The following is a 27,388-nucleotide window of genomic DNA, read 5'->3' on the forward strand; positions in this document are numbered from 1 at the left end:
GCCTGAACAGGAGCCATGAAATGCCTTGAAGAGGAAAGAATCAGGCTTTGATGGCTGAGAGGGTATGGTAGTAAGGGAAGGAGAGAAATCTAGGGCCACTTCCAAGGTGAGGCTGGAGATCCAGAAGATGATATTGCTACTAACTGAGCTCCAGGCTCTGAGGAGGAGCAGGTTGGGGTGGGATACATGGAGTGTGAGAAACCTGTGGCTTATCCAGGAAGACCCAGGGGAAGGGTCAGAGCAGCGACTCCTGTTTGGGGATCGTCAGCCTACAGGTGGCAGTTACTACCACGAAAGGAGACAAGGTCTAAGGCAGAAGTCCAGGGTGGGTCACAGAACACACCTCGGGCAGTAGTGATTGATGCTGGAGGGGCCTCTGTGCCAGAGAACCAGGGCGGTTACAGAAGCCAACGATGCAGTCTTCAGGAAGGAGGGACCAGTGGCTCCAAAAAGTGAGCCAAAGGCCGGCGCCGCGGTTCACTAGGCTAATCCTCCACCTTGAGGCGCCGGCACACCGGGTTCTAGTCCTGGTCGGGGCGCCGGATTCTGTCCCGGTTGCCCCTCTTCCAGGCCAGCCCTCTGCTGTGGCCCGGGAGTGCAGTGGAGGATGGCCCAGGTGCTTGGGCCCTGCACCCCATGGGAGACGAGGAAAAGCACCTGGCTCCTGGCTCCTGCCATCGGATCAGCGTGGTGCGCCGGCCGCAGCGCGCTGGCCGCGGCGGCCATTGGAGGGTGAACCAACGGCAAAAGGAAGACCTTTCTCTCTGTCTCTCTCTCTCACTGTCCACTCTGCCTGTCAAAAAATAAAAAAAAATAAATAAAAAAATAAAAAAAAGTGAGCCAAAATAAACCTCATTTTAATATTTAAAAGTGGAGACTACCTTAATAAAGTGTGGTCTACCCAAGCCCAAAGCAGCAATTATAAATGAGATTGTAGGGGCAGGCATTTGACACAGCAGTTACGACACCACTTGGGATACCTACATCCCATATCAGAGCTGGGTTTGAGTTCCAGCTCCGCTTCCGTTTCCAAATTCTTGCACTCTGGGAGACCGCAAGGAGTGGCTCAAGTAGTTGGGTCCCTGCCAACCATTTGGGAGACCCAGATTGAGTTATGGGCCCCTGACTTCAGCCTGGCACAGTGATAGGCTTTTGGGGAGTGAGCCAGTACATAGGAGTTCTCTCTGTCTCTATTTCTATGCATCAAATAAACAATAAATACATTTTAAAAGACTTATTTATTTATTTGAAAGGCAGAGTTACAGAGAGGCAGAGGCAGAGAGAGAAAGAGAGATCTTCCATCCACTGATTTACTCCACAGAGTGAACGGCCAGAGCGAGGACCATCTGAAGCCAGGAGCCGGGAGCTTCTTCCCAGTCTCCCTGTGTGGGATGCTGGCACTGCAGGTGGCAGTTTTACCCACCATGCTACAGCCTCGGCCCCAATAAATACATTTTTAAGGAAGAGATGAGCTTGTATGATACAGATAGGTAATGGACTAGAAATACATTTGTATCCAATAAATATATTTTTAAGGAACAAATGAGCTTGCATGATAAAGATAGGCAGTGGACTAGAAACATTTTTGTGTGTGTTTTTAGTGAAAGAAGCAGGTTGCCAAACACTTCCCTTTTCTAAAAAACTTATGTGCAACATGATGCCATGTTTACACTTTATAAAGCAAGTATATAAAATAAAGACTGGATGATACCAGACGATCTGCTTAGGTGAGGCGCAATATAGATAACTTGTGATGTTTCTTAGTTAGCACACATTTTTGGGAGTCTTCTGTGTCCAGCAAGAACACAGAAACCATGCCCCACCCTCCAAGGTATTTGGTGACAAAATTGAAGCAATTCTGATGAGTGTTTATGATGGAGATGTGAAGTGCCTTTTTTTCCCTTTAATTCTGAAGTTTTCTTTGATGAGCATGTTACTGGTTGCATATAGCCTGTCCCTTCCTGTCTCCCTTCCTTCCTTCCTTCCTTCCTTCCTTCCTTCCTTCCTTCCTTCCTTCCTTTTTTTCCTCTTGTTTAAAGAAGCTTGGCAGAGAAGTAAGTGGGAACTAGAAGGTAGTAAGCAGAGGGGGCCCACAATGAAGACTCCAGTGTGTTTGGAAGTTTAGAGAAGGATCTGGGCGAGAATACAGGGTGTGTGTGTGTGTGTGTGTGTGTGTACGCGCACATAGGTGGGAATGGAAGAGTGAGGAGGGGCCCAGTGGAGGTCAGCTTTTGCCAGCAGGCAGGACACTACATCCTCACTGACACTAGAAAAGGTTGTAAGTGGAGAGGAGATAACAGCGCCCGTTTGGGCAGGGCAGGAAGCTGTGGCAATCATGCCTCAGAGAAGAAGGTGAGGTCAGGCTGTTTCATGCCTCTGTCTGATAAATGTCTACCCTTTCCTCTTTTTTTTTTTTTTTAAAGATTTATTTTATTTATTTGAAAGACAGAGTTACAGAGAGCGAGAGAGAGAGGTTTTTCCATCTGCTGGTTCACTTCCCAGTTGGCCGCAACGGCCGGAGCTGCGCCAATCCGAAGCCAGGAGCCAGGAGCCAGGAGCTTCTTCCGGGTCTCCCACGTGGGTGCAGGGGCCCAAGGACTTGGACCATCTTCCACTGCTTTCCCAGGCCATAGCAGAGAGCTGGATTGGAAGAGGAGCAGCCAGGACTCGAACCGGTGCCCATATGGGATACCAGCACTTCAGGCCAGGGCTTTAACCCACTGTACCACAGCGCCGGCCCTACCCTTTCCTCTTTTAAAACTGAGCTGTAGCCCCCTGCCTCTGTGAGCCATTTCATGAAGGAAGGTGGACAGAGGTAGGCGTTTGGGACAGCAGTTAAGTTGGTGTTTGGAACACCTAAACTTCCTATCAGAGTGCCTGGTTTGAGTATCTGCTCCACTTCTTCCATTTTTTTTTTTTTAAGATTTATTGATTGATTTGAAAGTTAGAGTTACAGAGAGAGAAGGCGAGACAGAGATTTTCCATCACTCCCCAGATGGCCGCGATGGCCATGCTTAGGCCAGGCTGAAGTCAGAAGCCATGAGCTTCCACATAGGTAGCAAGGGCCCAAGCGTTTGGGCCATCTTCCGTTGCTTTTCCCAGGCCATTAGCAGGAAGCTAGATCAGAAGTGGAGCAGCTGGGACACCAACTGGCGCCCATGTGAGATGCCCGCATTGCAAACAGTGACTTCACCAGCTGCCCCACAGCATGGGTCTCTTAACAGTGCTTGCAATAGGGTCAAGCCTTTTGGTTCAGAGGTTAAAACACTGATTGGAGTGCCCACATCCCTTATCAGACAGAGTTCCTGGATTCAAGTATCAACCCCACTTGCAATTCTAGGGAATGCTATCCTGAGAGATAGCAGGAGATGACTCAAGTAGTTACATTCCTGCCACACACATGGGAAACCCAAACTGAGTTCCTAGCTGGCTCTCGGCTTTGGCTTGGCTAAACCCAACTGCTGTGGCCTGCTCCACTTCTGATCCAGCTTCTTGCTAAGAGCATCCTGGGATGCAGCAAATGATGGCTCCCATACTTGAGAGACCCACGTAGAATTCCCAGCTCCCAGTCTTGGCCTGGCCTAGCCCTGGCTGTGGCAGACATTTGGGGAGTGAAGCAGCAGATAGATCTCTCTCTCTCTCTGCCTACCTGTCTCTCTGCCTTTCAAATAAAATTAAATAAACTCAAAGAAAGAAAGTCCACTGATACTCGCAGACCAAGTGCGTTAGCACCTCTGAGGGGTGGGCCGCAAGGATCTGCAGAGAGAACACATCCGTGGGGACACTGTTGGCGCAGTAAAGTCGGAGAACCACCGAGCACTCCCGATTCCTTCCACAGTTCTCCACTGTTGTGACCAAACCATTCCCTTCCCCAACTGGGCTCCCCCTGGGTTGAGTCAGTGTTTATTTCCACACTTCTGGAGTAGCCCTCCTCTTGGCTCCCACAGTGGGCTTTCGGCACTTGTTGGTGAGATGCATGAATGAATGATGTGTCCAAAATTGAAACCCAGGCATTTTTTAAGAAGAAAAATCCCTTTTTAAAAATGTTTCCCAAAAGGTTTATTTATTTATTTGAAAGGCAGAGTTATAGAGAGACAGAGGCAGAGAGAGAAGTCTTCCATCTGCTGGTTCACTCCCCAGATGGCTGCATCGGCTGGAGCTGGGCCAATCCAAAGCCAGGAGCCAGGAGCTTCTGCTGGGTCTCCCATGTGGGTGCAGGGGCCCAAGGACTTGGGCCATCTTCTACTGCTTTCCCAGGCCATAGCAGAGAGCTGAATTGGAAGTGGAGCAGCCGGGTCTCGAACCTGCACCCACATGGGATACCAGCACCACGGTCAGCAGCTTGACCCATTATGCCTCAGCGCCAGCCCCTGACCCCAGGCATCTTGATCCCCTGACCCACGATTTGCCATCATATCCTGTTTTATCTGCAGAAGTTGCTGAATTTCTCATGAAGGCATCTTCTGCTTCAACTATGCTTAAAAAAATCACATGCTGTTTAAAGTCCCGACACATCCACCTAGAAAGATACTGGGAAGAAGTGGGGCTTACTGTCTGGAGGACTGGTTACTGTAGGCAAGGAAGCTTAGGAAATGAGGTCACCTGAAAGTGCAGGCCATAGAATCCCCACGGAGTGAAGAAGCAAGCACCTGCAGCAGGTGTCTGTCTGCCCAAGACCTATTACAGAGTGAGAACTACCCCGGGAAAGGGCCTCAAAATATAACAGCTGGGCCGGTGCCGCGGCTCACTTGGCTAATCCTCCACCTGCGGCGCCGGCACCCCGGGGTTCTAGTCCCGGTCGGGGCGCCGGATTCTGTCCCGGTTGCTCCTCTTCCAGTCCAGCTCTCTGCTGTGGCCCGGGAGTGCAGTGGAAGATGGCCCAAGTGCTCGGGCCCTGCACCTGTATGGGAGACCAGGAGGAAGCACCTGGCTCCTGGCTTTGGATTGGCATAGCGCACCGGCCACAACGCACCAGCCGTAGCGGCCATTTGGGGGGTGAACCAACAGAAAAAAGGAAGACCTTTCTCTCTGTCCCTCTCTCTCTCACTGTCTAACTCTGCCTGTTAAAATAAAAATTAAAAAAAAAACCAGCTGATAAAGAAGATGCTTGGGAGACAACGAGTCACAGCTGAAGGCTTGCATGTAACTGCCTAGAATGTAGGAAAGGGGAAACCTTAGATTAGAAATTGGAGTCTCTCGGCCTATCCAAGGATAAAGATGCTTTGATGCTATTGGCTAGTACTGTTAAGGTAGAGAGAGCGCGCCTAAGCAAATGCCCATCCATCTTCGGGGAAACGGGCATTTCTCCTAGCAGCAGCTAATCCATTCAGTAAGTACAGAGAATCTCCCACGGGTCAGGGGCTGTACCAGCTGCTGGAGAAGTGACACTGGGCAAAACAGTCATAGTCCCTGCCCTGAAGCAGTCACAGGATTATTCTTGTTCACTCTTCACCTTGTCAACCTGTCATTTCATGTGCTTTGTGGCATAGTACTCTGAGCAGGTGACCAAAGCCAATTATTCTGCCTGTTAGGCCTCTTCTCACATTAGTAACGCTCTGGTTTTGAGTTGTTTGTGATTTGGGTGAGTTAAACAGCTATCCCCCCCCCCCCCCATATATCTTCCTGATTACAACACTGGGCCTGGTTACGGTAAGTGGACATAATGGGGCTAGTCTTTGGACTGGCTGCACCTGTGACTGTGACGTCAGCCCCCTGCCTCTTAGATCTCCTAAGGATCCCCACCCTGGGAAGCCCTGCCAACCGCCATCCCCAAGGCCTCAATCACAGCCCTGGGCCCACCCAGGAATGTGTGTGTGTCCTTCTTTCCAGAGCCCCACCAAGAGGGATTGAGGAGGTTCTTGGAGCATTGGATTCATGGGTGTCTTGAATTCCAAAGAGCTTGAGTCAGCAGAAACTACAGGTCCTGTGGCCATATTTTAAAGGAAGAGGAGCAAAGGCCAGTGATGGTAAATGGAGGGGAGTGGACATAATGGGAAGAGGCTGTGGACAGGCTGGGCCTGTACTGTGAGGTTTGCCCCCAGCTGCTTAGCTCTCCTAAGAGGAACCCCTGAGGGCCGAAAACAGGCTCCTCAGGCCCTGGTAATTGCTGAAAACAGCAGGTGCGTATCAGACCTGACTCTGAAAACCATGCACTCAGGTGGATGCAGGTTTGGGCCTGAGGCTTATACATTCAGGACAGGTAACTCTTAAGAGAGAAATGGAAAATTAGACCCAGAGCTTCAGAAGCGTTGTTTCAGGAAGCAAGGGACCCTGAAGCCTAGGATTCACTTGTTGCATGATAAACCCACCTGTGTGTCCATGCTGGCGAGCAAAAACACCAGGTGGCTGTGAGCCCCAAAGGTCAGAGAGCTCTCTCTGGATGCTTCGAGGAAGGAAGCAGTGAGTGCAACCTCGCTGTTTTACTTTCTTGATCTTGTTAATATATAACACTCTTTTTTCCATCCCCCCATATGCAATTATAGATGTTGTTGTTTTCTCAAAGATTTATTTATCTGAACAGCAGAGAGGCAGAGACATCTTCTAACCCATGTATTTACTCCCCCAATGGCTGCAACGGCTGGAGCTGGGCCAGACTGAAACCAGAAGCCAGGAGCCTCTTCCGGGTCTCCCACGTGGGTGCAGGGGCCCAAGCACTTGGGCCATCTTCCGCTGCTCTCCCAGGCACATTAGCAGGGAGGTAGATTGGAAGTGGAGCCTTCAGGACTTGAACTGGGATGCTGGCACTGTGGAGGCTTAGCCTTCTACACCATAGTGCTGGCCCTTTGAGTCCCAGCTTTGCCACACACCGTCTGTGTGACCCTGGGCTAGTTACCCAACATCCCTCAACCTTATTCATAAAAGGGGGCCAATAACACATCCCCTGTTAGGCAGTTCTAAGAATCAGGAATAATGTCTTTAAGGTGCCTGGTTTATAAGTCATAGCTGTTGTAGGAATATTATTGCTTTAGGTCCAGGGTAGGCAAACTGCAACCCATGGACCCAAACTGGCCCTCACTGCGTGTTTTTTTTTTTTTTTTTTTGTAAATAAAGTTTTATTATAACACAGCCATGCCTGTTTGTTCCTTATGGCCTATGGCTGCTTTCGTGGCCCAAGAGCATAATTCAATAAGAGACAGTATGGCATGCAAAGGTGAAACTGTTTATCATGTGGCCCTACAAAAAGTGGGTCAACCTCTGACTTAGGCCTTCAGCACTTCACTCTCAACTGCAGTGGCCTCCTACCTGGTCTCCCAACCTCTGGTCTTCCTCCTGTGCTGCTCACTCTCTGCAGCCCATTGCCTTTCTAAAACATAAACACCACTGTTCGCTTCCACTGCTTGTAAGACCTTAGCCGACCTCCCAGTCTTTGCACTTCTCTGGTGTAGTTTTGCAGATTTGTCACAGTCTGGCCCCAGTCTTCTGCAGGCTCCTGTCTTTTCCTCCCTCCCCATGCTGTGTCCCGCATCCAGCCGCAGCACCGATGGGTGGCTTGTGCAGTTCTATGACTCTGCATGCCCAGCTCCTCTCTGGGATGCTCTTCTCTCTGTTCTCTGCTGTTCCAATGGGCTGCATCTTTCCAAGTTTTCTGCAAAGCCCCCTCTGACCTCCTGCTACTGTACCCTTGCACTGCAGCAACAACTAACCTCAGACTCTCAAGGACCTAAAACTAAAAATGATTCGAACGGAGTCTGCCCTCCAGAGTGCTCAACAAGCACCGATGGTGGTTGTCATCTTCCTAAGAATGGGAAAAAAATAGCCCAACCTTTCCTTTGTAATGTGCACACCGCTGATTATCTTATTAATAGATATTTGTCATTTTGCCTAAGATAAATGTCCTGGTAGAGGTTGTGGTTGATAAGCAGTTGTAACGAGAGAGCTTCACTTGGAGAGGAAAGATTGGAAAGCCTGGGTAGGTAAACCCATAATGAAAGGGTCATACAACCGCTTTCAGCCATAGTCTAGGTCCACAGCCACTTTCGGGGGTGCTTGTACCCGTAGTTTCCTCTGTGGGATGTAAAACCACGCATTAAGTGCCTCAGTCGCTCAGAAGTCCCTCCAGGGTGTCTTCCATCTCCATCCCCTGTGCCCTGCTCTCTCCTGGCAGCTCCAGAGCTTGTCTTGCCTCCTGATAGTTGGTTTCTGCCCAGCCCCTTCAGCCTGACGCTGCGGGAAGAGAGTCGACCAGGCTTGCCCTGTGTTTCCTGCCAGGCTGTGCTGCTGTCTCACCAGCACCCTGATAAGCGGTGCACAGGCCCACCTACACTCCAAGGAGCAAGGTGGGAGCAGATTCAACTGTTAGTCAGCCCCAGCTGATACCAGACTTCCTGTGTGGATGTTTCCCAAACCCATGCTCTGTATTTCGGGCCCAGGAGCGGGCAGCCACTGAGCCACTGAACTTACCTGTTTCGGAAACCATCGCTTGCTCTGCCTGCGCTCCCCCTTGCTGGCTGTGCTGCTGCGTCTTGCTGTCTTCGTTGCTCCCCCTAGAGACTGGATCTCTGCCTCTGAGCGCTGCCCCAGGTTCTGCATCCTACCTTCCTTCTCCTGCTCAGCCAGAACCCCAGCGAAGCCCAGGGTTGGAAATCTCACTGCCCTTATCACTGCACTTCTCGTCCAGTTCTCTGCCTTGCCCCACATGTCTTGGCCTCAATCTGATTTCCTGTTCATTGCCTGGAACCCTTAACATGGACCTGGATTAAATTTACTGTGCTTTGCAGGGATTTGGTGTAGCGACATCAGCCTCTCTGTGGCATGCTGAACATCTTCCCCTTTTGGGAACTCACTCCCCACTCTGATTTCTTTCTTTGTCTTTTGTTTTTAAAAGATGTATTTGTTTGAAAGTCAGAGTTACAGAGAGACAGAGAGAGGGAAAGAGAGAGAGAGAGATCTTCCATCCTCCAGTTCACTCCCCCAGATGCCCTCAACAGCCAGGGCTGGGCCAGGCTGCAGCCAGGAGCCAGGAGCTTCTTCCAGATCTTCCACATGGATTCAGGGGCCCAAGCACTTGGGCCCTCTGCTGCTGCTTTTCCCAGGCCATAAGCAGTGAACTGGATTGGAAGTGGGGCAGCTGGGACTTGAAACGGTGCCCATAACGGATGCCAGAGTGACAGGCGGCAGCTTTACCCACTGTGCCAGCACCGCCCCTTCCGCCCACTCTGATTTATTTATCAATTCCAATCTGCAACCTGGATTCTGATTTTGAGCTTCACTTTGTCCCTCTGTTGATGGGCACGGTTCTGGGCTATTCTCTGTAAAGTTCTGAGTTTGAATTCTTTCGAACTTGATGTCTCAAATGTTCTAATATGTAAGATTTTGAGATGAAACACTAGGGCAAGTCATTCATGAAAATGGCTCACTGGTATAACAATATGTAGCTTTTTTTAAATAAAGATTTTATTTATTTATTTGAGAGGTAGAGTTAGTGAGAGGTAGAGACAGAGAGAAAGGTCTTCCTTCCGTTAGTTCACTCCCCAGATGGCCACAACGGCCGGAACTGCGCTGATCTGAAGCCAGGAGCTTCCTCTCAGTCTCCCATGTGGGTGCAGGGGCCCAAGGACTTGGGCCATCTTCTGCTGCTTTCCCAGGTCATAGCAGAGTGCTGGATTGGAAGTAGAACAGCCAGGACTCGAACCGGCGCCCATGTGGGATGCCAGCACCGCAGGCCGAGGATTAACCTGGCCACGGCACCAGCCCAATATGTAGCTTTTTAAATTTTATTCATATACCATAAAATTCACATTTCTAAATATATGTTTTTTAAAAATTGATTTATATATTTATTTGAAAGAGTGACAGAGAGGAAGAGATACACAGAGCAAGCGAGCAAGAGAGAGATCTTTCATCTGCTGGTTTGCTCCCCAGATGGCTTCAGTGACTGGAACTAGGGCTGAGACTGGGACAGGGCAAAGCCAGGAGCCAACAACTTCATCTGGGCCTACCACGTGGGTAGCAGGAACTCAAGTACATGGGCCGTCATTTGCTGCCTCCCAAGCACATCAGGAAGCGTAGTAGCGAGGACTGGAACTGGTCCTTCAATGTGGGTTGCAGATGTCGTAAGTAGCAATGTAACTAGACAGGCCACAATACCAGCCTTCTAAAGGTTTTTAGTAAATTCACAAAGTTATGCAACCATTGCCATTAACTAAATCTAGAACACTGGCATCATCTTGTATCCGTTAGCAATCACTTCCCCAGTCTCTAGTCACCAACTAATGTTTCAGTCTCTATGATTTTGCTTATTCAGCACATTTCACACAAATACAATCATAGAATATGTGGCCTTTCAAGTGTGTTCTTTCACTTAGCATAATGTCTTTTTTTTTTTTTTAAGACTTGTTTTATTTATTTGAAAGACAGAGTTACAGAGAGGTAGAGCCAGAGAGAGGTCTTCCATCTGCTGGTTCACTCCCCAGATGGCCGCAATGACTGGAGCTGCGCCGATCTGAAGCCAGGAGCCAGGAGCTTCTTTCAGGTCTCCCACGTGGGAGCAGGGGTCCAAGGACTTGGGCCAGCTTCTACTGCTTTCCCAGGCCATAGCAGAGAGCTGGATCAGAAGTGGAGCAGTCAGGACTCGAACCGGCGTCCATATGGGATGCTGACACTGTAGGCGGCAGCTTTACCTGCTATGCCACAGCACCGGCCCTTGGGATGTGGTTGCAAGTTGCAACTTAACCTGCTGTGCCACAATGCCAGCTCCAAGGGTTCCAGTTTCTTCACATCCTTGCCAACACTTGTTGTGGTCTGTGTTTTAATTCTAGCCCTCTAGCAAGTGTGAGGTTCCCTCTGGTTTTGATTTGCATTTCTTTACAGACTCACAATGTTGAGCCCATTTGTACCCCTTCTTTGAAGCAAAAGATATGGCAATGTATGACTTTAACTCAACACGCACACACACACACACATACATCCGTTTTGCCTAGCAAAGTCCGAGGCTGCGTGAGCTGCCTCCTCAGGCACTGCTGGTGGGTAGAGTAGAAGGGACACTCCTGAGGCTGACTTGGAAGAAAAGGATCTCTGTGCGGCTTGGTATTGATCCTCGGTGTTGCTGTTTCTGCCAGTCAGGTGGCACAGTATTGAGAGGGTTAAATAAGTATTGAATACACGTAACGTGTTCTTCAGCAGCTCACAATGGCTCGGTGATGCCAGTTATTGAAGGTCTGCCTCTGTTCTGATTGTCTGTGCCATCGCATGGACGTATCATTTGGAACACCATGCCTGCACAGAGAGTACACATGCCAGGCACATGCTTATGCTTGTCCATTGCCTTTCTTTCCTTACCTGCTCTTTTGGGCTTCTTTGTGTCTCTCAGTTATTGACAGTGGGCCATTGATGGTCAGTATCTAATTTTTATTGTCTGCATCCCAGAATTTTCACCTCATCTTGGACCATGGAGTGTGCTTTGATGTTCTTTGGTGAGTGTTCTAATACTTTATTATGAAAGTGAGATCTTAGTTTTTTAAAAGTTTATTTGTATTTATTTGAAAGAGAGAGAGAGAGAGAGAGAGAGAGAGAGAGAGAGAAATATCTTCCATCTGCGGGTTTACTCCTCAAATGCCCACAATAGGCAGGACAGGGCCAGGCTGAAGTCAAGAGCCAGGAGGTCCACCCATGCCTCCCATGTGGGTGACAGGGACCCAGGTACTTGAGCCATCATCTGCTGCCTCCCAGGTGCACATTAGCAGAAAGCTGGATTTGGAGAAGAGGTTCTAGGCATTACACTGCACCACAAAGCCTACACCTAGAAGGAGCCCTTGCTGGTACAGCCCTTCATTTTGACAACTGTGGCAGTTACTGCTATTCTGAGTCACCCTTGAGATATGCCATCTATTCATTTGAAAGTCTGTTTGCAAAGGCAGTCTTTGTATATGGACACATTGGGATCATATTCAGTAAAGTTCTCAACCACTGATACCTATGGTGGCCATCCACCAATCTAATGTTGAAAAAGAAAATGTTCGGGACAAGCATTTGGTGTAGTGGTTAAGATGCTGCTTAGGACTATGTCATCACATATCACAGGCCTGTCTTTGAGTCTCAGTCCATTTCTGATTCCAGCTTTTGTTAATGAGCACCCTGGGAAGCCTCAGGTGATGGCTCAAGTAGCTGGGTCCCTGCCACCCATGGGAGACCTGGATAGAGTTCTTGGCTCTTGAATTTGGCCTGGCCCAGTTCTGGTTATTGTAGGCATTTGGGGAGTGAACAGCAGATAGTAGATATTTTTTCTCTCTCTCTTTCAGTTTCTCTGCCTTTCATATCAATATAAATACATGAAAAGAATTTTAAAAAAGGAAAAGAAAGTGTTACTTGTGGGACTGTTTGTAATGCTGAACAAATGCAAATAATTTAAATTTCCTTAAAAGAGAACTGGCTAAATAAAGCTGCATTTTGCGGGGATTGGCAAACTTTCTGTAAAGGGCCAGATAATAAACACTTTAGGTTTTGTGGGCCACAGGAGTCTCTGATGCAACCTCTCAACTCTGCTGTGGTGGTGCAAAAGCAGCCAGAAATATTATGCAAGGGAAAAAGCATGGCTGTGTTCCAGGTAAACTCTATCTAGGTGGTGGGTTATATCAGCCTGCAGGTCATAGTTTGCTGACTTCAATATAGTGAACTTTTACTGTGTGATCATTAGAAAGAATCAAATAGATTGATAGGGACTGAGACATCTGTACATCAAATTTTTTTTTCTTTCTTTTTGAAAGGCAGAGTGGACAGTGAGAGAGAGAGACAGAGAGGAAGGTCTTCCTTTGCCGTTGGTTCACCCTCCAATGGCTGCCGCGCTGCAGCCAGCGCACTGCGCTGATCCGATGGCAGGAGCCAGGTGCTTTTCCTGGTCTCCCATGGGGTGCAGGGCCCAAGGACTTGGGCCATCCTCCACTGCACTCCCTGGCCACAGCAGAGAGCTGGCCTGGAAGAGGGGCAACCAGGACAGAATCTGGCGCCCCGACCGGGACTAGAACCCAGTGTGCCGGTGCCGCAAGGCGGGGGATTAGCCTATTGAGCCGTGGCGCCGGCCAAATTTTTTTCTTTAAAGATTTATTTATTTGAAAGGCAGAGTTACAGAGAGGGAGAGACAGAGAGAAAGGCCTTCCATCTGCTGGTTCATTCTCCAAATGGCTGCAATAGCCAGAGCTGGGCTGGTCTGAAGCCTGGAGCCAAGAGCTTTTTCCAGGTCTCCCAAAAGATTCAGGTGCCCAAAGATTTGGGCCATTTTCTGTTGCTTTCCCAGGAGCATTAGCAGAGAGCTGGATCAGAAGTGGAGCAGCTGGGACTCAAACCGGAGCCCATATGGGATGCAGGTTTTGCAAGCAATGGCTTTACCCTCTGTGCCACAATGCTGGCCCCTCAAATTGTTTTTAAAACAAAGAATATATGGCTTTCAAATGTTATTAAAATTATTATTTAATTTATTTGAAAGGCAGAGAGAGAGAGAGAGAGCCCCTCATACACTGGTTCACTCTCCAAATACCAGCAACAGTCAGGACTGGGCCCAGCAGAAGCCAGGAGACCAGAGTTCCATTTGCATCTCCCCCATGGTGGCAGAGACCCAAGTACGTGATTGTCATCTGCTGCCTTCCAGGGTGTATATAAGCAGGAAGCTGGAATCTAATATGAGATGCAGGCATCCCAAGCAGCATCTAGCCATTACACTCAACCTCTGTCCACTCTCAAAAATTTGGGGCACCCCAATAAACTTATCTTTTTATTCCGTTTTTCGTGAACTTTCTGAAGTACATGTGTGCGTGTGTGATTTTGACACACACAAACACGCTTGTATAGGTCTGAGAAAGAGTCTGAGAGGACACACACTCAGCTGTGGACAGTGGTTATGTCAAGCCTGAACAAGTGGGCACTTTTCCTCACCTTACTATTTGAATATTATGCAACGAGAGAGACTTGTCTTTGAAATAATAAAATAAAATTTAATTGCGATTTATTTTTACAATCCAAAAGAATTTTACTGGTCTTACTCATAATATGTACAAACCAGCATTCCACATAAAATCTAAGTCTAATAACTTCACAGTCATAATCACACTGCCTGGTAGCCCAGAGCCTCTTAGGGTCCTCAGAGGGAGTTTCCTCCTGTTGACAGTCACGGGGAAGGGAGCTTTGGCTGGGAGCCGTGGGCTGCACCAAGAGCCGGGGTCAGTGGGGTGCCTAGGACAGAGGGACCCAGTGTAGGTCTTCTCCCAGCAGCCCTTTCTCGGCCTGAGCAGTCTCAGCTCCTGCATTCCTGGACATCAGCTGCATCACCTGCCAGGGGCCTCTGCCCCTCTTTTGCGGACAGACCCCTGAAGGCCACGTCCCAGTGCCCGGGAAGGAGGCGGGCACCTTACAGCCGCAACATGAGGCTGTGTCAATAAGTAAAGTTCACGCTCTGGAATCCCGGCACCCAGGAGGTGAGCGTGAGTGGGAGGGGCCTGGGTAGAATAAGTCACCTCTGAGTCACTCTGAAACCTGAGTAAGAGTCCACCACATCCACCAAGGCATGGCAGGAAAATCTAGGCAGACAGAAGCAAGGGAGGGAGGTGCAACGCCTGGAAACACCTTAGAAGGCGCCATAAAAAAATGTATGAACAGAAGTGAGACTGAGAGACTGCGTGTGGATCAGGAAGGGGAACCAGCAGAGGGTCACAGGCAGGGGAGACAGGAAGTCAGATCTGACCTCTAGAGGGGATTTTTTTTTGGTGGTAGGGGAGGAGAGTGGGTGGGGAGAGCTGCTTATGATCTGTTGTCCAGGTAGGGAGTCCTATGGGAGGCGGGCATTGCGACATATCAGGTTCAGCAGCTCCTTGGGTTGCCCACATCCCACATGGGAGTGCCTGTTTGAGTCCCGACTTCTCTGCTCCCATTCCAGCCTCCTGCTAATGTGCCTACGAAGCTGCAGCTGATGGCTCAGTACCTGAGTTCCTGCCCTCCAAGAGGGAATTCCAGATGGGGTTCATGGCTCCTGGCTTCAGCTTGGCCTAGCCCTGGCTGTTTTGGTGGCCATTTCTCCTTCTCTCTGTCAATCTGCCTTTCAAATAAATAAATTAATAATAATAATAATAATAATAAAGTCATGTGGGCCACAAATGGATTCAGACCTCTGCTAACAGTGTCTTTTCGTCTCTTGGTGTAGCCAGCTTTCCTTCAGCTTTTAACTTTTACTTAACTAAAAAAAAAAAGTATTTACATTTTATTTGCAGAACACACATACACACACACACATACATGACTGTCTTTTCTGATTTGAGAATGGGGGAGAATGGGATCTGTTTTTACTCATAACACGTCTGACACCAAACTCGTGGGTTTTTCCCTTATACCAATCAGTTGCCCACTCTGGATACCACCTGGGGTCTAAGAATTCAGTGCAGTCCTGACACTGTGTACCTGGAATTAGCATCAGATCCCACAATATTCCCTCATTTGAGATGCTACTCAGTAGTCCCAGATTGCCGTCTGCGCTTCTCACCCCATTGGCTATAGATCATGGGTTTCCACTACTCCCTTACAGTCAATCACCGCTCACAGAATCCAGGGGAACACTCCTGTTAGGTTTCTGTCAAGTCGGGAGCAGCCCACACTTCCCGTGAGATGCCTGGGCTGAGGCGTGGACTTGTGGTGGCTGCGGGCAAGACAGGGGGAAAGCGTGCAGCCTCCAAGCCCTCTCCACACAGGCCACCCTCCTAGCACCCTGATATGCTTGCCAGCCTCGAAGCTCCAGAGATCATTTAGGGGTTTTGGTGGTGGTTTCCTTATGTGGCCATGACTGAGTCAATCAATGGCCATGGATGATTCTCCTCCCAGAGAATGGGGGTGGGCCAAAGGATCCAACTCTTTTGTAGGACCTAGGTCTTTCTCATGACCAACCCCACATTCTGAAGCTCCCAGACACCCAGTCATCTCATTAGCATACAAAGGACATTCTTATCACCGGAGAGGTTCCAAAGGTTTTCCTAGCTGTGTTGCCAGGACCAAGGACAAGGACCAAACCTTGTGTCTGCTTATCACAGGAGGTGAGATGGGAGATCCAGGGGGAGTAGATATGGGACAGAAGAGTGATTCTCTTATCTGTTGTGGGTTTATTATGACTGCTGATGACAAGGTGATGGAGGTTGACTGGCACGCCCATCTCCACCCCCGGACTGAGCTGACCCCGTCCCCACTCTCTTCTGAGTGTTCACACATCCACTGTCTGTCGGTGGCTTGCAGAATGCCTCTGAGCAACCTTCCACTGTGTGTCAGGGCATCTTTTTGTCTTCATAAGGGGTCTCTCTTAACCTGTATCTGGTCCTACAGCTCAAGTTTCTTGGCAGCTTTGTGAAACCAAGTTTCTCACACGGCCCGTTCTCTCTGCTCACAGGGGCTGGGGAATAAGTTAGGGCTTTTTAATTAAAAAACAACTATTTTAAAAAACATTTGTTTTCAAGTGTTACCGAAAGGGCGAGATATCTCTATCAGATGGTTCACTCTCCAGATGGCCACAACAGCCAGGGCTGGGCCAGGCTGAAGCCAGGAGCCAAGTGCTTATTCCAGTCTCCCACGTGGGAGTGCTGGGGCTCAAACATTTAGGCCATCTTCTGCTGCTTTCCCAGGTGTTAGCAGGACGCTGGATTGGAAGTGGAGCAGCCAGAACAGGAACCGGTGCCCATACGGGATGCTGGCAATGCAGGCAGCAGCTTTACCCACTATACCACAAGGCCGGCCCCAAGCTACAGCTTTTTCTTGCATGTAACCAAAAGCGTGGCACGCATAGATTTAAGCAACAAGGGAACTTATTGGCTCACATAACTAGAAATTCCAGAGGACAAACCCAGCTTGAGGCATGGCTGAATCTAGAGGCATAAATGTTGTCTGGCCCTTGATCTCCCTTTCTCCCTGATGGTGCGGTCTCACTTCCTGTCTACCTTCGGAAAGTTGTCCACCTGCAGTGGCAAAAAATGGCTGCAGTAACTCTAGCCTGTGCCTTTTATACCTAAGCTAAGCCAAAACCAGCAAGGCTCTTACCCATAAGTGCCAGCGAGAGTCCCAAGAGTCCCTCTGATGGGGCCAGGAGGGTCATTTTCTTGGCCCCTGAGTGGACTGCTGAGGCCAGGGTCCCACAGCAGGAAGATGGATGGGTCCCGGGTTGGGGAACAAGCAACAGGTATTCACCATGGTGGGGGGCCATGCTTGAAGATGCCCTGCCCACCTGCCACCTGCCACCCCCAGTAGAGCTTATGCGGCTCTGGCCTAGTGACTGTGCTTTGTATCACATGGGAAATATTTCTACAAGGCCTGAAAAATAGGGTACCACGGAGCTGTGACCCAGGATTCTGAGACTGAAGCTATGTCCTGGCTCTAAAGGCAGCGTAGGCCCGCAATGCATGCATTCTGGGTCAAGACACACCACACTCTCACAGGCCCTTTTAGTTTTATGTGTTTAATTACCAAGCTCTCTAGGGAAATGCTGGTGGCAAGAAGACAAAAATTCCAAACATGGAAACTCTGTAGAGTCAGGAACTCTCTTAAGGTTGTTAGAACCCTTGTCCTTCTGTTAGGTTCTGATTCTTTTCCCTAAACGGAACCTAGATGCCCAATATATGAATTTGTTCCCTCGCCTGATAACCAGTTATTGATCACCGACTCTGGGCCAGAGCCTGGAGGTTCAAAGGTGAATAAGGCACAGTCAACAGCTCTTGAGAAAACTGCAGGCCGACTGGGGTGACTCCCAAAACCAGTGGCCGAGGGGTAGGGGATGACATCAAATAATAGAGGTTAAAGGGAGAGCTTTGGAAGGAGGGAGGAGCCCCCTCGCCCTCTGTCCTGGAGCCGGTTCACCTGTGTGTTCCACGGACCTCTCCCTCTGAGAAGCAAGTTCCTTGGCACAGTGGTGTTGAAATCCGGAGAGATCAGAGAGGGTAAGTTGACATAAACTTTATGGAGGGCAATGTGTTCATTGCTAGCAAAATTTTCCGCCATTTTCTCTTCTAGGGCTGTTTTTCCGTGCACGTGTGAGGATTCCTGTTATTTATAAGGCTTTTCGCTGCCACATTGTTGGCAATCGCTAAAGCTGGAGATAACCTCAGTGCTCAACATAAATAACAAAGACAGCACAACCTCTGAACTGTGCTACACTATGTTGCCTTTTGCAGGAAATAAAGAGGGAAGACGTTATATATTTGTACAAACGCACATCCAGACAAGGGGGCTTCAAAAAGCTTGTGGAAAAGTGGGATGAAAAGATAACACGAATTTTTCACGAACCGTCTGAAGTTTGCTGCTACATACACGGCACTTGAAAATATACAAACTGGCCCTGGAAGGAAATAAAAGAAACGCATGGGTCCTCTGGGGAGAGGAACTGAACTTCACCAGGTACTCTTGTTGCGTTTGAACTTTGAATGTATTGAAAAAGCCCCTCCCTACACTCCCTCACTGGGGACGAATGGGGAAGGCGATCTGGCTCCCGGAAGGTTTGCCAGGCTGGCTTCATCTGCTGGCACGAGAAAGGCCATCTCCGGACATTTCTTCCTCCTCGTTGATTGGCATGGACTTTCACTGTTATCACCAGCTGCTGCTGTTGCTTTGCTTTTTAAACTGAGTTTTTTTTCTTTAAGATTTATTTTATTAATTTGAGAGGAAGAGAAGGGGAGGGAGGGAGGGAGAGAGAAAGAGGGAGAAAGAGAGAGAGAGGAAGAGAGGGGGGAGAGGGGGAGAGAGAGGAGAGAGGAGAGAGAGAGAGAGAGAGAGAGAGAGAGAGAGAGACTGATCATCTATCTGCTGGTTGACGCCCCAAATGGCTTCAAATGTCCAGGGCTGGGCCAGGCGGAAGCCAGGAGATGGAACCCCATCCGAATCTTCCACATGGGTGGCGGGGGCCCAAGGACTTGGGCCACCACCTGCTGCTTTCCCAGGAGCATGAGCGGGGAGCTGGTCCAGAAGCACAGCAACTGGGCCCTGGACCCACGTGAGCCCCAGCCGCAGCCGCCATCAGGAGCTTCTTGACCTGCTGTCAGCTTTCATTTCTGTTTCCCCTCCGTGAAACACTTTGCGCCTTCACACGCGTGTGGGTTTCGTCCATGGAATGCATGGGTCCGGTGCTGGCAGCTGAGTGGACACCCCAGCACCCCAGCCTCCATTGCTGGCCAGTGGGGGCTGTTTTTGGCTACATTTGTTCCTCCTTTGGGAGCTGTTCCAGTTGTCAGCTCTTCTTGCTGCTCCCAGGGGCAGGGAAGTCCCCTGTACAGCCATGTGCTTAAAACTGAAACCAAAGCGTTCGGGCAGGCCACCACAGAGGCGGGTATCCACACCCATCTCCACCAAACCTCCCAAACCCTCGCAGTGGCCGCCTGCAAAGGAAGTTCAAGGCTGAGATGGCCTGAGGATCCCAGCGCCTGGCAGTTTCTAAATCTAGATTGGTTTTCCCTCTAGATTTGTCCCTGCCTGCTCTCCCCACCCTGCCTTTTCTCTTGTGATTCACATTTTAAATTTAGCCAAGAATGACAGAATATTTTTCTAAAAGCCAGCAGGTGATCTTTCTCTCTGCAGAGAGTAGGTTCCCTTCCTGCCTTTGGAAACCTTAAGGGGGCGCTGGGGGATCTGCCAGACAGGGGAAGCAAATGAGAGCTAGAGTGGTGGCGGTGGGGGGTGGGGGGCTGGACGAGCTGGGGGCTCCTGGGCTCATCAACCCCCCCCCCCCCCCCCCCCCCCGGCGGCGGGGTGGGGCAGCTGCCCACTCTGTTTTTCTCCAGACCTGGGATTTTCCTGGTGGGGGAGGAGGCTGAGGAGAGTCCGATGTGAAATTCCATGCATATTTTAATGCACTGTGAGTGCCCAGATGTACCACACGCCTCCTGGGGACACACTCGAAAGTCTGCACTTCTGGGTGTCCCTCACTCGGAAACCTGCAGTCCCTTGGGATTTCCTTAGGGCGGTTGCACAGTACTTGACCTTGTACTTCGGAGGTCCCCGCCTGGTGTAACCAGAGGTTGTTTGATCAACAGGGCCGCTCAAGGAGAGGCCTGCCTGGATTGGAATGGTTTAAATATTTGTTTTGGTTGTTTTTACTATTTAATCTGTGTCCTTACCCTTTAGCATTTCAACATTATTTAAAATTGCCTTTGCCTTTGTTGATTATTTAGATTCCCCTTCCCTCTCCCCGCCTCCCCGACTCCCCCACTTACTGTCAGTACCAGATTTATTGAGGCAGAATTTACATGCCATATAGTCCGTCTGTTTAAATTCTATGATTCATGGCTTTTAGTGTAGCCATGGAATTGTGCAACCCTCCCCACAATCAATCTTAGAACATTTCCTCACCCCTGAAAAGAAACCTTGCCCTCAGTGCCACATTGTTCTCCCAGGAGGAAAGTTGCCCAGCTCTGGCTTCTGTCTCTACAGATTTGCCTACCCTGGCCATGGCATATACCTGGACTCATGCAACTGTGGCCTTTTGTATCTCTTCTTCCACACAGAATAACATTTTTTAAGGTTCATCCAAGCTGTAGTGTGTGTTACACTTTTTAATGCTGAATAATATTCTATTATATGCATAGACCACATTTTGCTGACACATCAGTCAGTGCACATTTGGGTTGTTTCCAGTTTGTTTTGTTTTGTTTTGTTTTGTTTTTGTTTTTGACAGAGTGGACAGTGAGAGAGAGAGACAGAGAGAAAGGTCTTCCTTGGCCATTGGTTCACCCTCCAATGGCCACTGCGGCCGGCGCGCTGTGTACGGGGCACCGCGCTGATCCGAAGGCAGGAGCCAGGTTCTTATCCTGGTTTCCCCTGGGATGCAGGGCCCAAGGACTTGGGCCATCCTCCACTGCACTCCCTGGCCACAGCAGAGAGCTGGCCTGGAAGAGGGGCAACCGGGACAGAATCCGGCGCCCCGACCGGGACTAGAACCCCGTGTGCCGGCACCGCAAGGCGGAGGATTAGCCTAGTGAGTCGCGGCGCTGGCCTTGTTTCCAGTTTTTGACTATGGTGAATAGTAGTGCTGTGGATACTCATGTAATTGTTTTAAAGATTTATTTGAAAAGCAGTTACAGAAAGAGAGAGAGAGAGAGAGCGAGCTTTCTGCTGGTTTAGTTTCCAAATGGCCAAAATGGCCAGGGCTGGGCCAGGTGGAAGCCAGGAGCCAAGAGCCAGGAACTCCATCCAGGTCTCCTGCATGGGTGGCAGGGGCCCAAGTACTCAGGCCATCCTCTGCTGCCTTCCCAGGAGCACTAGCAAGGAGCTGGATCTGAAGCAGAGCAGCCAGGACTTGAACTGGTGCTCCAATATCGAATGCCAGTGTTGCAGGCAGTGGCTTAACCTGCTGCAGCCACAATGCCAAACCCTCAGTACTTTTTTTTTTTTAATTGTGGTAAAATATACTTAACAAAACTTACTATATTTTGATTACAGAGTATCATTAAATATATGAACTATTTCACTTAAATTTATAGAACTGTACTTGTATTTGTTATAATTTCCATTTCTTTGTTTTAAAAAAATTCTGGGGTGATTTTTAAACATGGTGGTAAAATATATGTAACACAAAATATATGTAACCATGTTGGGAGGTGGGGCCCAGGGGAGGTATTCCGGTCGTGAGGCCTGGGTTAGTGCTGCTATGAGAAGAGCTGTGGGAATGGGCTCTGTCCTGCTCTGAGCCGCCTAGTGCTCTGTCCTCTGCAGGATGCAGCATTCAAGGAACCATCCTGGAAACAGACTGGGTCCTAGCCTGCTGGCACCTTGATCTTGAACTTCCCTGCTAACAGAACTGTGAGAGATCCATTTCCATGCTGTTATAGCAGCACAAAATGGACCAGGACAGCATCCTATTTACTTCTGTAAACAGTTGGAATAAATAGTAAATAGCTGGTGCTGTGGCTTCAATGCCTGCATCCCATATGGGCGCCGGTTCTACTCCCGGCTGCTCCTCTTCTGATCCAACTCTCTGCTATGGCCTGGGAAAGCAGTGGAAGATGGCCCAAGTGCTTGGGCTCCTGCACCCATGTGGGAGACCCAGAGGAAGCTCCTGGTTCCTGGCTTCAGATCAGCACAGCTCCAGCCATTGCAGCCATTTGGGGAGTGAGCCAGTGGATGGAGACTTCTCTCTCTCTGGCTCTACCTCTCTCTCTAACTCTGTCTTTCAAATAAATAAAATAAATCTTAAAAAAAAGTACATGTGAGAAAATAAAAGCCACCTCTAATCCTACCATTTTGTCACCAGAGATATCTGGGTTTAACTTTTAGTTTTCATCGTTGTCATCATTTTATATAGAATAAAATGTAAAATACATACTGTGCATACTATTTTGCAATCTGCTTTTATTTATTTTTAAAAAGATTTATTTATTTATTTATTTCAAAGGCAGAGATACATAAAGAGAGGGAGAGACAGAGAGAGATCTTCTTCCCTCTACTGGTTCACTCCCCAAATGGCCACAATGGCAGGGACTTAGCCAGACTGAAGCCAGGCGCTTCATCCAGGTCTCCTACGTGGGTGCAGGGTGCAAGGACTTGGGCAATTCTCTGCTGCTTTCCCAGGCCCATTAGCAGGATGGGAGCTGGATCAGATGTGGAGCAGCAGGGACTCGAACCAGTGCCCATATGGGATGCAAGTGCAGCAGAGGGAGGCTTAGCCTTCTAGGCCACAGCGCCGCCCCTCTGATTTTATTTAGCTCAACAATATGCAGTATATTTTCCTCTAGTATACTTTATTTTGTAATTATTCTACAATGTAAATGTAGTGAGGATGCCGTATGTAGCTGTGCCCCTTCCTATCTGGGGAGAATCTCCGGATGCAAGTGTTTTGAAAGGAGGCAGGGAAGACACTGTCTGACCCTTTACTTCTTCCACGCAGGGCACTGTCAGGAACCAGTCTCAGCCGATTCAGAGCTTCCCCTGATAGAAGGATCTGGAAGGACTGACCGGGGGTGCCAACTATGTGCAGAGACATCTAAGCAGCTGTGGCGGTGGGGTCCGGACTTCAGGGAATCGACTGAGATCTGGTGAGTGGCAGGCCTGCTTGACTCCGGATCTCCAATTCGTAAGGACTGTCCCACTTAAGGCTCCTATGCAGGGCTGCTCCGCCTTTGTCTCTGGGGCAGGAACCACAGCGCTAAGCAAAGGTGCCAAGTAGGGTGTTCCTGGACCATCTCTGATGGTGGTGTCGCTATATTTTTAATGTCGTATGGTGACATGACAGCTGTTAGTATTAAACTCAAAGGCATTAGGGAACTTATATGAAGTCAAGGCTGGGGGTGGCATTTTTAGGAGCTGGCTCCCAAGCCAAACAGTAGGTCAGCCTTCCCATCCCCCACCCAGGGACAGTCCCATGCCTGCCTCCCAGAACTTAGAGCCCCGTTCTTGCCTTCATGCACACAGAAACACGGCCAGGACAGCCAGCAGCCTCGGGACAAAGCAGTCGGGGCTTCCTGAGGACTCTTGGGAGCTACGTCCCAGCGTCCTTCCTTCCTTTATAACTTGCTTCCTAGTTTCTGAAACAGCTTTGCAAAACCTGGGAGCATTGCTGAGGTCAGAAAGACAAGCTCTCACCCACAGATGAGGTGGCCACAGAGGAGGGGGCCCGGCTGCCTCAAAGACAGGCCCCCAGCTCAGTGGGTCTGAAATGCAAGCTCTGATTTTGGGCAGATGTGCCCCATCTCTCGAATGGTTTAAAAATGGCAACCTAAGCCAGGGTTTGGCAACTGATGGTTTGAGAGCCAAATCTGGCCTGCACCTGTTTTCATAGGACATGCAAGATTAGAGTGGTTTTCACATTGTAAGTGGTTGAAAAAAAAAGAAAGAAAGAAAAACGACAAGAGAATTAGATTGCAGGACATGGGGGAAAATTACACGTAGCTCACATTTCGGTGTTCAAAATAAAGTCTTACTGGAACACAGCCATGCGAGTTCATTTGCATATGGTCTGTGGCTGCCTTTGCCCTACCAGAGCAGGGCTGGATCCCTGCAAGTGTTGAAATAGCTGCAGAAGCTGCAGAGCCCAGTTCCCAGCTGCACCTCTGCAAAGTCACCAACCCCTGGTTTATGTGATCAATTTACCTTTAACAATTTTTATGTTTTTATTTTATTATGGTATGCTTTTATCACATAGAACATGACATTTTGAAACATATATGCACATAGGGGATGGCTAAATCAAGTTAATTAACATGCATCACCTTATTTACTTGTCATATTTTTGTGAGTTTTTTAAGCCACATTAAACATTGTTATTAACTTCTTTTTTTTTTTAAGATTTATTTGTTTATTTGAAAGATGGAGTTATGGGGGGGGGAGTGGGAGAGATCTCCTATCTACTGGCTCACTTTCCAAATGGTTGCATCAGCCAGAGCTGGGCTGATCCAAAGCCAGGAGCCAGGAGCCAGGAGCTTCTTCCAGGTCTCCCACATGGGTGCAGGGGCCCAAGGACTTGGGTCATCTTCCATTGCTTTCCCAGGCACATTAGCAGGGAGCTGGATCAGAAGTGGAGCAGCCAGGACTTGAGCAGGTTCATATGGGATGTGGGCATTGCAGGAGGCAGCTAAACTTGCAGTGCTACAATGCTCGCCTCACATCGTTGCTGTTATAACCTTGAAGAGTTATTTTTTTAGATCAAATAAGAAAAATAAAAATTGCTTTATCTTCATTTATCCTTTCTATAATGCTATTCTTTAAAAAATGTGAAGGTGAGTTTCTTATTTATATCATTTCTCTTCTCTCTGAAGAACTGCTTTTGAGATTTTGTTGTTGTGTCTGGTCTCATGTGTCCCTTAGGTACTATGTTATTTGGTTTTTTCCCCCTACTTTGTCCAAATGTATGGAATGGGGTTGGAGCAATGTGGAAAGTGGGGCTGATGTTTGGTCCAGCGACTGACACAGCGGTCGGGATACCTGTGTCCCATAGCAGAGTGCCTGGCTCCAGCTCGGACTCCAGTTTCCTGTTGATGCAAACCCTTGGAAGCAGCAGGCCATGGCTCAGATGGCTGGGTCCCTGCCATCCGTGTGTGAGACCTGAAATGAGCTCCTGGCTCCTGGCTTTGGCCTGGCCCAATTCTGGCTGCTGCGGGCATTTTGAGAGTGAACCAGCAGAGTGGAGATTTCTCTGTCTCAGTAAATGAGTTTTGGGATGAGCATTTGACCCAACAATTAAGAAACCCGCCTGGGACACTTTTATCTCACATCGGAGCACCTGGGGTTGTTACCTGGCTCCAGCTTCCGACTCCTCCTTCCTGTAAAAGTAGACCCTGGGAGGCAGTGGTGATGGCTCCCGTAACTGGGTTCCTGCCACCCACAGAGACCTGGATGGAGCTTCTACCCCTGGGGGTGAAGCAGTGGATGGAAGTGCCATCTTCTCTTTGTCGCTGTCTTTCCGGGAAGTAAACTAAAAGAGAAAATAAAAAGCTGTTCCAGTTCTCCGCTGCCACTCCAGAAACGGACACCAGGTGGCGAGCTTTCCAGCTTTCTAAGGCGCCTGGTCTGAGGCCCAGCAGCCGGCAGGATCTGCACCCTGGTGTATCCGGAAGCCGCTTACCGCAGCTTGCAGGCTTGGTGGTTTGAGTTCCTCCGTCTAACTTTGAGTTCTAACTCTCTCTAACTTCAGTGTCACCTGGAGGGGGTACAGAGAATTCTGGCCAAAGGAGGATGAGAGAGTCTTTGAAATGGGAGCATCCAATACAGTGTTGATTGGAAGAGGGGGCAGGAAAGCTGGCCCTGTGGTACTTAGCTCTGTGCCTGGAGCGTGCTGGGGCCAGGCCACAGCCTTGCCAGGAGCCCAGGCACCTGAAGTCATCGAGCACTGATGATGCTGGGGCCAACCCGTGCTGCCGCGGGCGGCAGAGTCACCCATGACCTTATGGGGTTACAAATGTATCTGCCCCTAGGCCCAAGGACTCCCAGGGAAGTGAGCTGGGGATAATTAAGGCTTTGGGGTACAGGGCAGTCTGGTGGGGGAGCCCTTTACTTGGAGGCATTCAGAATTGCTTAAAATAGTGTGCTGGCCCCAGACACCCATCTGTGAGCGCCTTTAAAATGCACACCTGTAAGCCGGCGCCGCGGCTCACTAGGCTAATCCTCCGCCTAGCGGCGCCGGCACACCGAGTTCTAGTCCCGGTTGGGGCGCCGGATTCTGTCCCAGTTGCCCCTCTTCCAGGCCAGCTCTCTGCTGTGGCCAGGGAGTGCAATGGAGGATGGCCCAAGTGCTTGGGCCCTGCACCCCATGGGAGACCAGGAAAAGCACCTGGCTCCTGGCTCCTGCCATCGGATCAGCGCGGTGCGCCGGCCGCCATTGGAGGGTGAACCGACGGCAAAGGAAGACCTTTCTCTCTGTCTCTCTCTCTCACTGTCCACTCTGCCTGTCAAAAAATAATAAAAAAATAAAATAAAATAAAATGCACACCTGTGAGCGCCTCACCTTGAAAGTCTACACCTGTGAGCTCCTCACCATTAAAACATCTGGCTCAGGATGAAGTCCAGACCGCTTAGCACGGCTCCAGGGACCTCACAGCTAGTCCTACCTTCTTTCCCATCCCCGTCCCTGGCCAGACTGAGCTGCCACGCCCCTCCGCCCGCTGTGTCTGGACCTTTTGTCTGGAAGGCTTTCCTCTCCTTTCCCACCTCATTCAAGATCCAGCTCACGTGCAGCGCAGTCAGCACCGCCGCTCTGCTTAACCCCAAGATGCTCCTGTTGGATTGGAGTCGGCAAAGCCCTCTGACCCACTGGGTCCCCGGGATCAGGGCAATGCCATCCCTGGGCACGTGGCAGGCAGGTGGTCAGTGCAACCTAGGTCGCGGTGCTCGCTGCTCTTTGGGTCCTCGCACCAGCGGCGCGCTTCCCACTTCCAGGGCCTCCGCATTCCCACGGGGCTCGAAGACGAGGAGCTGCTTCCTGCCCACGCAGGTGGCGCTCGTGGGTCTCAAGCTGTCCGTTGCTCCACATGGACAGCTTCTGCAAGGAGGAGCCCAGCTGGAGGTGCACTGTCACCTCCTTCTGCCCCCTACCTGCTCCTGACCACCCCTCGGCCACAGTTCCTGCCCACGTGATGATGTGGGCTCAGAAATCAGCCCCTTTCTGATGCTCAGGCTGCAACAGAGCCGCCCTTCCCACCCCGTTTGCTTGGACCTTCCCTGGACCGTCAGCTTGTGCCTTCTTGGCTTGCAGAGGCCAACAGTTGGGCCTGTGAGTGGGCAAGCCAGGCAGAGAGCATCCCAGGGTCAGGAAGAGGAGGGAGAGGCTCCCTCGGCCTGTGGGCAGAGGAGAGGAGCCAGGTGTGGGAGGGCCTTGGCAGCCCCAGCACCACCCAGGAGAGCGGGGCATAAGGGATGGAGGAGCTGTGGTTAAGGACCCTTTATCTGTCCTGGTTCATGTTATCAATAGCGTTCCTAGAATGTCTAAAAAGAAGGGGCTCAGGGCAGCATCCGTTGGGAA

The 27,388-nt window shown here is 49.8% G+C and overlaps 1 protein-coding gene across 3 annotated transcripts in view; it reads left to right on the forward strand.

Annotated features, from left to right (window-relative positions):
- The window catches only part of TRABD2A (TraB domain containing 2A), a 161,070-nt gene that overhangs the window by 7,673 nt on the left and 126,009 nt on the right, over positions 1-27,388 (forward strand). The window contains exons 1-3 of one of the 3 annotated variants that reach the window (XM_051842701.2): positions 16,473-17,888; positions 18,123-18,345; positions 22,823-22,970. The gene's annotated coding sequence lies outside the window, so the exon portion shown is untranslated. Of the gene's footprint in view, positions 1-16,472; positions 17,889-17,961; positions 18,346-22,822; positions 22,971-27,388 lie in introns of those variants that run through there. The other 2 variants (XM_051842700.2, XM_070068854.1) reach the window with 2 other exon arrangements.

Source organism: Oryctolagus cuniculus, chromosome 2 (assembly GCF_964237555.1).
Source record: "Oryctolagus cuniculus chromosome 2, mOryCun1.1, whole genome shotgun sequence".
NCBI lineage: Eukaryota > Metazoa > Chordata > Mammalia > Lagomorpha > Leporidae > Oryctolagus > Oryctolagus cuniculus.